The sequence below is a fragment of the Papaver somniferum genome, chromosome 1 (genome assembly GCF_003573695.1).
Source record: "Papaver somniferum cultivar HN1 chromosome 1, ASM357369v1, whole genome shotgun sequence".
NCBI lineage: Eukaryota > Viridiplantae > Streptophyta > Magnoliopsida > Ranunculales > Papaveraceae > Papaver > Papaver somniferum.
In genome coordinates this window covers 172,591,148-172,601,402 of record NC_039358.1, presented here as the reverse complement: position 1 = coordinate 172,601,402, position 10,255 = coordinate 172,591,148, and positions in this window count along the sequence as shown.

Genomic DNA, 10,255 nt, shown 5'->3' with positions numbered 1-10,255 from the left:
CGTGGTAATCCTTACTCCTGTGGTCGTTTCCACATGATGGTCTGGCTATGGTTCCTTTGGCGTGGCTATGGCACCATTTGCACAAAATGCCGATACGGCACGACCACATGCCACGACCACATGCCACATGCCGCATGCACTAATTAGGGCTTTGGCACGCCAAACCCTAATTTAGGCAAATTTGCTACGACAACCAAGCCAAGTAACGTTTCCTAGAGCATTGGGATTGATGTGGCAACAAGGCCAATGTTGCCGGAGCCATATTTGAGTCTAACACCAATATGCCAAAACAGTTGCCACGGCTACGCCACTGCCATGCCGCTATACCATGGCTGCGCCAGGCGCCACTATGCCAATGGCACCACTTTGCTATACAACAAGATATGGCCATAATCATTGGGATTGATGCAATCTCAGCCATCCAAGTTCGCCACCGAACTGACAGACTTGTGGCAAGTTTCAGGCGACCAACCGCTTAAATCTCGTGGTCATGGCTACGCCAGGCGCCACTTATACCACCGTGCCACTGACATGCACCAAAAACGCCATTGTGCCATTACCAGGAACCAACAGAAGGTAGACATGATCAACGGCTACCCTTCGTCACGAGATGCAATCTCAGCCATTCAAGTTCGCCACCGAACTGACAAACTTGTGGCAAGTTTTAGGCGACCAGTCAAGACGTGCCTAATAGCATCACATGCTAATTTCCTGTGGCAAGACTCTTGACTTGCCGCACATAGCAACCTGCTACACGTTTTCCACAAAAACACTCGAGACATCAAACATGTCACAAACTGGGGGATACTCATAAGGTTATTGGTCTGGCGGTTTACAACGTGCGGCGTGCAATACGCCCGTTATAAGAAAGTGTCATGAAGCGGGACAATTAGTGGCGGCAACAAGTAACAAATGTAAAAGGATCCACTTCCTTCATCATGAAAGCATGGGTTTATGATGGTTATACGTTACTACACTCTTCCATCACTCAATCGTTCTCACTTCCTACGAGACCAGGGTACGTTTCAATATGACTTGTATAATTAGGCTTCACCTATTTCCACCAAACAACAAGTTTTTGGTCGGCAACAACATAGTATCCAGAAATCACCAAGAACTGATAGCTTTTCACTTTGCAAGCCAGTTCCACTTTCTGATACAAGTCATAAAACAAGCCACATCTTCAGAATTAACCATTCTGGTCTCAACACTCTCTTCTCTTCCCTCTCTAAGACCAACCCTTCTCCTTCACTTTGTGACCGAAGCAAGCTTGGAACGGCCATTTCTTGGTTTAGGCCAGGATTGTACAGATTGATCTCTCGAATCAAAAGTACTCCCATGTAGTGTATTATTTAGGGTTTAGATTCGTTTCTCATCCACACACCCAAAATTACCAAAATCAGCAGAAACAGTTTTCACCCATAAACACTTACCTATCGGATTAAATCTCGAGCAAATCTTAGAAAAGATAGTACCCAATATGATAGAACAAAGTAAGATCAGAGCATGTAACTACAAAGAATATAGTTGGGTCTGGCTTCAGAATCTCAGTGAATTCTTTAAGTCGTTAACCTATAATGGTTTTAGGAAAAACCTAGGTTAAAGGAGAATTGACTCTAGTCGCAACTAATATCACACAAGAGGTTTGGGGATTAGGTTTCCCAGTGATAGAGTTCTCCCTTATATAGTCTTCAAATCAGGGTTCGCAATCAATGTTATCTTGGTAACAAAGCATTCAATATTCACTGTTAGATGAAAACTTGATTATATTCAAGCAAATATCTTTCAACCGTTATATTGTCTTAGATTGTTACATACAAATGAAATGTACCTTCATTTAGATATAGGGAACCGTAACTAAACATGTACACTTGGTTGGCTCAACAATAGTTAACCGAAGTTAGCCATATGAACACTTTCATATCAACCCTGTTCATCTCAATCACAACTAGTTCAAATGACTCAAATGAAACTAGTTATAGAGTTGTTTAATTGTTTATATTCTCATAGAAGTATACAAGACAAAATTGAACCAAAATCGGTTTTGATTCACTTGAGTCAATTCATGAACACTATAGCCACGGTTTGCAAAGATTGCATTCCTTATTATATAAATGTATTTGTTCATGTGTATGTAAACATACATAACCGATTTTAGAACTTAACCCACTCAGGTATGCAAACGAGTACACATACCTAAGTTCCCGGACTTGGTCTTGTTCGCCAGTATGCAAACAGGTACACATATTGTCGTTCATGACCGAACTCAGTTGAATCAGTATGCATACGGGTATGCATACTATAGTTCCCGGACTTCAACTGTTGAATCAGTACGCATACGGGTATGCATACTAAATTCCCGGACTTGGAATACACTTGCAACAATTAGCATACAAGTACGCATACTATGCTATATCCAATCAAAGTTTAATTGTTCTAAACTCCCATTTCAATCATTGAAACATTCTTGGAAGACGAGAATAGATGTCTCACACAAACTATTTGCTTCAAAGCAATTTTCAAGTGATCAAATGATCAATACGAAACATTCCGAGTCTGCGTCAAATGACTATCTCACACAAATCATGTAAGATGTTACCAGACAATTTTCACATGATCATCTTTTGATTTTTGTCAAGAATAAAAGATGAACTTGGTTAAAGCGAAAGCTTACCAATATATATTTTGAGAAATATGTAAGCGAGTTAAACTCAGCTCGAAATATCAAATGTGTATAATGTAAAGTCTATATATCGATACAACTTTTGTCTCAATAGGAGATAGAATATAAATATACTTCTGAGTGATAGATAAGTTCAAGTCTCCACATACCTTTTGTTGATGAAGTTCCACAATCTCCCGTTAGTAGTTTTTCGTCTTCGATCGATGAACACCGTGAAGTATAAAGCTTAACTACACATTCTATCCTAATCCAATACATATCTATAAGTACACTAGAAATCAAGACTTATAGTTTTGACAACTGAACTTGACAAACAAGTTTGAGATATCAACGCTTGCGAGTTCTATCGAGCAGTGCTCTAACAGATCGATAACCCAAGTATCGAAACATAAACTTACTCTTTTTCCATCACAAAATTTGAAGAAACAATTAAATCTAAAGGATTTATATTGTTTGTGAATTCCTCTCCTTATGTTGCCCCCATATGGATGACTGATTGAATTGGTAGATCAAGTTGATTGTGAAAAAACATAGTTTTGAGCAAAGAGGTTTATGCGTTAAATGGCTGCACAAAATGGAATTCAATATATGTTTACAAGCCACGATATGATATTTCTTATCATCGTTACCCTCATACCAAAAATAATTATGCATGATTCCTTTAAGCTTATGAATGACATTCTTGGGAGCTTCAAAGATAGAGATAATAATTAAATGACAATAGCGTAGAGTACTGAATTTATCATGGTTAGATTACATCCATTCGTTAACCTTTTCGCTTCCCAGACGAAACTCAAATCTTTTATTTACTTTCTATCACTTAAGATTGGATCTACAAGTGTTACCAAGTGGCAGACCTAAATAAAGGTAGGAAAAGGTTGCACTTTGCATCCTAAAAAATATCAAAAGTGTTGAAATTGTGGACTTCCTTAGGGATACTCCTATGGTATGGATGTATAAGCATCCACATCCCAAAGATAATCCATACAAATAGGGATAATCAGAATCTTGTAGATATTTTTTCCACTATGGAAAATCTTGATATGTATCTAAAATCTGGACTCACATTGTGTTTTTCAGTTTTAGATATATTAAAAAAAAAAGGTAAAAAGGTTTTCTTCGGGTAAAAATATAGCCAATTTTTTTTTCAAATTATAAATTTTTTTTTTTTAAAAAAAGTTGTTATATCCGGTCATTGAGTGACCGGATAATGAAAAAACAATTTTTTTTTCATCCGGACACTGGATGACCATAAATCCTATCCGGGCATCAATGTTCAGACGGATACTCCACATTGACCTCTTCAAATTTGAGGGGTACCTAATGGACTTTACTGATTTATGGAGTGTTTTCCTTTCCATAGTAACAATTTTGATCTATATCTTGTAGACCATCAGAGACTTCTGAATGAATTTTTCCCTCATAGGAGCTTCTCTTACTACCATAACCGAAATTTTATGAAAGTTCACCTTAAGGCCTGAAATCATATCAAAATATTGGGTAAGTTGGAAATGCAGTGCCGATCATTTTGGAGGAAGACAAGGGTATCCCTAGCGAACTGAAGATGTTTTATTTTAGCTTCGTATGGTACAATTTTGAAGCCTTTGAGTCAACATACTTGTGCTTTATTTTCGAAGAGTAAATTTAGAACTTTAACAATAAGCAAGAATAAGAATAAAGAGAGAGTTTCTCCATGTGGAAGACCTTTTGAACTTTTAGACCAACTGTAGGAACCATTTCAAAAAAGTATACATAAGAGGTAGTTGTTTTATCCATTTTCTACATTTGATTCCAAAACCCATTCCCTGCATCACGTAATCCAGGAAAAAACAAACTACATTTTTATAAGTTTTTTGAAAAACAATTTTTATGATAACACCTATTTGCTAAGACCTTTGAGTAGAGTTGATGCATTCATTCGCAATGATGGATTCATTCATGATTTTCCTTCATTCCACATATGCAAATTATTTTTCTTTGATCGACAAAAAATTGGTGTTGTCGAGTTCCGAACTCAGGTTACTGATATCATCACCCAACGAATTTTTCACTGTACCACAGTAACATTGACCACATATGCAAGTTATTAGCGGCCTATAATGTTGAGAAGGAGATTTTTTATTCTAGTGGAAATAATTTTCGATATAATCTTGTTAATGCTACTAATTAAGATAATTAGACGAAAGTCCACAATTAACTCCAAGTCCTGCACTTTGGGTATAAGAACAAAGTCGACTTGCAATCTCTAGTTAATCAATTTATTTTAGTAAGGCTCTTCCATGAATTTGAGGATGTCGTGCTTCATGAAATCCCAAGAATTTTTAAGGACTAACAATAGGGATGCCATCATGAGCAGGTGCTTTCTCGGGGGCTAAATCAATGAAAGCATTATGAACTTTTTTTTTTTGCTAGTGACACTGATTTCAATCTTGTGAAATGAAAGGAAAAATGAGACCATCAAGAGGGTGTCTAGAGAAAATGTTTTCTTCAAAACTTACCAATCTCATTTTGATGGTATATCTGTCACTAATTACACACCATTTATATTAAGGTGTTAAAAGATTTTTCCTCTTTGTTTTGACGAGACATACTTGTGAATAAAATGAGTGTTATTTTCATGGTCTCAACCCTATTTATAGTAGCTATTTGTTTCCAAATATCTTGATAGCTCTTCTTCTTAGATATTGAAAACGTGAGGTACCAAAATATGCCACCAACTTTTTCTTAGGAAACCTGTATGGACTAATATCGAATATAATTTCGAGAGTTCAACTAAATGAATCTCAAACAGGAATTATATGAAGAGCTAGCTTATATCTCTTTCTCTCAAAATCAGAATGTAAATAGGCTAGTCAGAGAACCTAATTATACCGTGAGAGTATTTGGACGATTCCAAAGTGTAGATAGTGGATTTTCGACAAGGGATAAAATCGTAAACTCATAATTATACGAAGCTCTGATCCAACAATCAGACGTGAGTATTGAGACACGGGTCTCTCATCGAATTCTCAACGGAGAGTACTTTCTCTCAGAGTACATGTAGATATGTAGTCTCACGACTGGACAACGGCATATCTCATGAATACTGAACACTTTCAGTGATTATTTCTATATAGTATCACGAGATGGACGGCTCCTAGACAGCTTGCTCTGTTAGTATAGAACGATAACGTCTTCAGGAACAAACAACGAGTTTACCCTGACTATATAAAGAATATGACTTACCGACAAGCTCATATCGGGATAATTAATGCTCCTAGACAGCTTGCTCTGCCAGTATAAATCCACAAAGTTAATTATTCCTAATTAAGATTAATTCTGCCGTGACATTCACTACCGAATTCCCAGAATAACCTATCATTGCTCCTATTCCATGGTCGAATCCACGACTGGTCCCATGGAATGGCAATAAACAATTGTTCTGATTCTATGATCGAATCCACAGCTTGATCTCATAGAATATCAATAACTATATTATCTCATTACTCCGATTTCATGATCGAATCCACAACTGGTCTCATAAATGGTAATAGATAAAACTTAATTACTCTGATTATGTGGTCGAATCTACGATCCCATGGAATGGTAATGCTCACTTTATTATTCTGAATTCGTAGTCGGATCCTCAGTTGATCCTATGAATTAATAATAAACATCTTATTACTCAGTTTTGTGAATTATTCTCCACTGAATTCCACAATTAGTAATAAATAATTAACAACCGGGCATCTGAGCTACCTCTAAGTAAGTCTCGATTCAAATGGTGAAAGTGTATTCAACGACGATACACTAACAATCACCGCACGAACGAGTATTTCAAAATACAACGAAACGATGAACCTATGCAAAATAGGGAAGAAAATAATAAATAATTAAAAATATTGACCAGGATGCTGGGAGCACGGACACACGACCGTGGTCAATCCCACGCCAGTTTTATATTTTTAATGCATTTTTATTATTTTCCATGATTTGAAGAAAATTCTCTCATTTTATCAAATCTCCTTCGTCTCGAGGAAACTCCTCGGTTTCATGGTATTTTCATAAATTCGTAAAAAATAATATAAAATTAAGGATAGAAGTGTGGGGCGTGACCGTTGTCCAACCGGCCATGCCTTGGTCCCAGCCGGCCCCACACCTCACGGTTTCTCATTATTTTATTATTATTATTTCTCTAATTTCATGAAAAACTCCTTGATTTCATGGTATTTTGCACAAATCATCAAATAATAAATAAAATTATGAAAACTTGTGGGACCGTCCCCTAGCCGGCCGGCCATTCCCTAGCCGGTCCCACACGCCCCTTGTTTTATTATTTTATTTTATTTTTCCTTGAATTCATCAAATTCCTTGATTTCATGGTATTTCTCTCAAATTAGGAAAAATTCCCTCAAATCATAAAAAATACTTAAAAAATATATAAAATAATGAGAACTCGTGGGACCGGGCCCCTAGCCGGCCGGACACTCCCCCACAGTCCCACACGCTCGTGTTTTTATTATTTTAATATTTTTTGCTTCCTTGAACTCATGAAAACTCCTTCAATTCATGGAAACTCCCTAAATTCATCAAATTTCTTAAAATTCATGAATTCTTCATAAAATCATCAAAAATACTATAAAATTAAGGAAAATGGCACCACGAGTATGGCGTCGGCTCCATAGACTAGGGAATATGGAGAAGTACCGATCGAGCTCCTTGGTGCAGTTCTGTAAGCCCATAGAGCCATGGGTAATTGCTCATGCCATGATCGAGGATTGTCATGAATCGTCCGACTGATAATCTTGATCAAAGTCTTGTTGGTACTTTCTGCTTGACCATTTCCTTGTGGATAGTAAGGCGTGGAGAAGATTTGTTTGATCCCATATTTATTGAGCAGCTTCTCAACATCTTGATTGGCAAAAGGAGTTCCGTTATCTGTGATGATATGCTTAGGAACTCCGAATATGCATATTATGTAATCTTTGATAAAGGCGGCAATCGTAACTCCAGTGGTGCTTCGAAGAGGAATAACTTTGACCCACTTGGTGAAGTACTCTGTCGCAGTGATGATGTATTCATGTTGTTTTGAAGATGCTGGATTGATCTTCCCAATGATATCTAGTCCCCAGCTGTAGAAAGGCCACGGACTATTCACAGAATTCAACGGGAGACAAGGAGTGTGGATGAGATTACCATGGGTTTGGCATTGGTGACACCTCTGAACGTGTGCGGTTGTATCATCTTCCATGGTTTGCCAATAATATTTCTCATGAATTTGAAGAAATAGTTTCCTCTTTCCTTGATGTTCTTCATCATGTACTTCCTTCAATTTTGTAGGGATTTCATGTTCGGCTAAGCACCTCAGTAAATTCCCACCAAAGATTTTGCGGTATAAGATCCCATCGAGATAGACGAATCTCTTAGCTTTCTGAATGAGTTTGACTGCTTGCTTCTTTTCCAGTAGTAGTTCGTTATCCCGTAGGTATTTGATGTAAGGCTCATTCCAGTCCCCAGTGTGGTGGACTGTCAAAACCTCCAGGTGATGAGGAGGTGTTTGGCAATCAGGACAAGATCCTTGTAAAGCTCTTGACTGAGTTTCCATGGATGGCCAGTAGTATCCCATTCTTTGAAGCTTTCTGTAAAGTGTTACCACTAACATTTCCCCGCAGGTTTCATGACCCCATGGTCGCTCCCTCACTCCATCATAATTAATTAGGTTTTCTCACCTAAGGCTCAAACGAGCATTTTCGAATAAATGATTAAACCAGCATTTAATCATTCTTTCACCAACAAATCGTCAACTCTTCAGGAGTTCTTTGTATTTGCTCAAGTGAGCATATGGACACTATATGGTTGATCCACGGTCCCATGTAGTCGCTCCTTCCTTCGTCCCATAGTTAAACTTCTGACGAACCATGAATTGGTCATCAATTGATCAAATTAGGGTTTTTGAATCCAAGGATCATCATTCCAGATTCCAACCTTAATAATTTTACGACGACCTCATGGTAATTAATTTTATTAATTATGCTCGGTTCAACGACCAGTATTCTAATTAATATTTTTGGTACGCTGCCAATAATCCATCAGATGAGCAACACATGCTCAGACGATCAAATATTCAACAATTCATCACATGAGCAACACTTGATCAGATGATAAATATTTTCTCAAACCAAGGAATATTGGTTCAACAATCAATATTCAATGATCCATCGAATGAGAAATACTTGCTCACTTCATCGTAAGAACTATACCTATGTCTCATGACATGTTCAATTCATGAGTTTCAGAACATCATGTTCACCTCAGCAACTACATGGACTCATCGTCCCATAAAACCACGAAGTCATCAATTGACTAACATACCACGAGACGTCAATCGTGTCACTTTGGGGGGATATCACTTAGGGTTTTGGTCTGGCGGTCTACGGCACGTGTGTTCAAACACACGATGGAATGTGAGCAAATCGTGCAATCAGTTGAAGGAATTCACGAGGTAGTGGGTGGAAAATCGACCAAGTCTCCACACGTTGAGCAACTGGTTTCAAACACGATCTCCACTTCCCCACTCCTTGATTCCATCAATTGTCACACTTCATGGGGTCATGGTGTCTAAAATTCCAGCAATATAAATAAGTCTCTGAATCATGATTGAGGGATCAACATCAACAGTATCATCAATCTCACGTCTCATCGACAACACGAGATCATCAACTCATCAATTGAGTAAGTACTCTCAATTGAGAAATTTCAATCATTCAGAGCTTATCATATTCAGAATTCACACACCCACAATCTTTGATTACCGTTGATTCCACACATTTCCCAGCTTCGCTCCTACAGATCAACCCATCCTCTCTTGCGACCGAATTTACTCTGGAACGGTCATTGTCTTGATTTAGGCCGGAGTACTACAGATTGATCTCTCGAATCTAAAGCACCCCCTTTGCAGCGGTGCATCTGTGTGAGGTTTAACATTTTGATCGGTTTGAGGAGTCTCCTCCGTACGGTCGTCTCCTCAATTCCTTAAAATCCAGCAAATCGTTTTTCCCCATCTACATAAAGATAAAAACTCAAGAATCAATCAAGTCATATCCAACAATTGCGGTGGACTTATCTACTTGAATTGATTTTAACGTACAACCTGTGATATTTCAATTATAAAGATAAACAATATAATGCGGAAAAGAAATAACACAGACACCAGAAATTATGTTAACGAGGAAACCCCAAATGCAGAAAAACCACGGGACCTAGTCCAGACTTGAAAACCAAACTATATTAAACCGCTACAGACACTAACTTACTATCAGAACATCGGTCTGGAATGTAGTTGAGACCTAATTAAACTGTCACGGAAACTCAGTTACATTCGCGTTCCTTACGCCTCTTGAATTCCAGCAGGATTCCGCGCAATTAATTCCCTTAGCTGACGTCCTTTACAGCCTAAGAGTTGCTTCAACTTAATTGAAGACTTTAAACCAATCTTTCTCCCATATATAGATAAGCCTATATGTGATTTCCATTCTTATCAAATATCAAGGTGAGATAGGAAACCGATTGCAATAGACAAAGTCTAGCAAACCT